Below are 1,581 nucleotides of genomic sequence, written 5' to 3'. Positions count from 1 at the left end.
CTTAACTTAAAAAAAAAAAAAAAACTTAAAAAGGAAAAGCTTTAAGGAAAAACTTAAAAAAAACTTAACTTAAAAAAAAACTTAACTTAAAAAAAAAAAAAATACTTAAAAAGGAAAAGCTTTAAGGAAAAACTTAAAAAAAACTTAACTTAAAAAAAAACTTAACTTAAGAAAAATCTTAAACACAAAAAAAAGAGAACTTAAAAAAACCTTAAAAAATTACGTAATTTATTCTAATTGTTGTTTTTGCAATTCACGAGCTGCGTTCGCTTCCCGCGTTCGCGCGTCTTACTTGTAATATTATGTGTTGACAGCCTGCACAATCCACAATAGTGCCACAACTACGCACACATACACACACAGTCACACACGCACACGCGCAGAACACCAGCCCTGCGGCTATTTGCACACACCTGTATGACAAGATGTATAGGGGTCAGCTCAAAAAGATATCCCATGGCATTAGGCTCAAAGACTCACAAATGGGTCACGCTTCCCCTTTGCGCCCCAGGGTTAGTGTCAAACTATAGTGTCACCCCTCCAGGGGAGATAATAATAAATAATAATAATGCTGTGCTTTTCTACGTACCCATGCAGTGCTGCTTTACATTATTTTAGATAAGTGCTATATCACAATTGACAAAAAGGTTAAGCATGGGTTGGAGAGACATCTTAACTCGACCAGGCTCAGCTGGGAAAGGTCGCTATACTGAAGAGGTGGCCAAGTTTTGAGTGTGGTCTTTGTTTGACAGGAAGCCAGTGTAGGTCATGGAGGACGGGTGTAATATGGTCTCTGGAGTGGGTACTGAGCAGGCCGCAGGCGGGCAGCTGAGTTTGGAATGTATTGGAGCAGAGACGAAATGTTTTTATAATCGTCATGGGGGCCCGTCCACGCTGTCCCCCCCCAACAAGATTAGCATTTGAATGCCTGATCTGCATGTGTACAAGGGGACAGGCAACTGTCCGGGGCCCACCACCCCCCGCCCCGGACAGTGAGGACAAGAGGTGTTAAGGTGCCAGACTTGGATGGTTAGAGTGGCGCGATTACATACAAAGTCAATGCAAAGACGAGAATTGCACGAACGGGCGCTGCACGGCCTGGCGCGGTACAAACGGGACGAACCGACTAGGCGAATATACTATTCAGGTCTAATTCCTCATGGGGGCTCGAGCCCCGCCGCCCCCACGGAGTCTACGTCACTGTATTGGAGTTTATTGGGGACTTTGGAGGTGGTGCCCTTTAGGATAATGTTCCAGTAATCATTCAAGCCATGCATGCATGCGTAAATGAGCATTTTGGCAAGCTGAAAATGCCATTATTATAGAGCTTATGAAATGAATGAGAGTGCAAGAGTGTACAAAATGAGAGTGTAACCCCAACCCTGACCCCTATGGGTCCATTTGGTTATACACAACAACACACAGTTTAATGAACAGTAGGCCTACATGCTTCCCCTTGCACCCTGGGTGTAGACTATTCTAGAAGCTTTGTGTTGTTGTTGTTTCTCTGTGAATAACACAGGTCCGAGTGAGACTGTGAGACACACACACACACACACACACACACACACACACACACAC

This window comes from Electrona antarctica, assembly GCF_951216825.1.
Source record: "Electrona antarctica genome assembly, chromosome: 2".
NCBI classification, from domain to species: domain Eukaryota; kingdom Metazoa; phylum Chordata; class Actinopteri; order Myctophiformes; family Myctophidae; genus Electrona; species Electrona antarctica.
Note: the sequence above shows the minus strand (reverse complement) of the source record.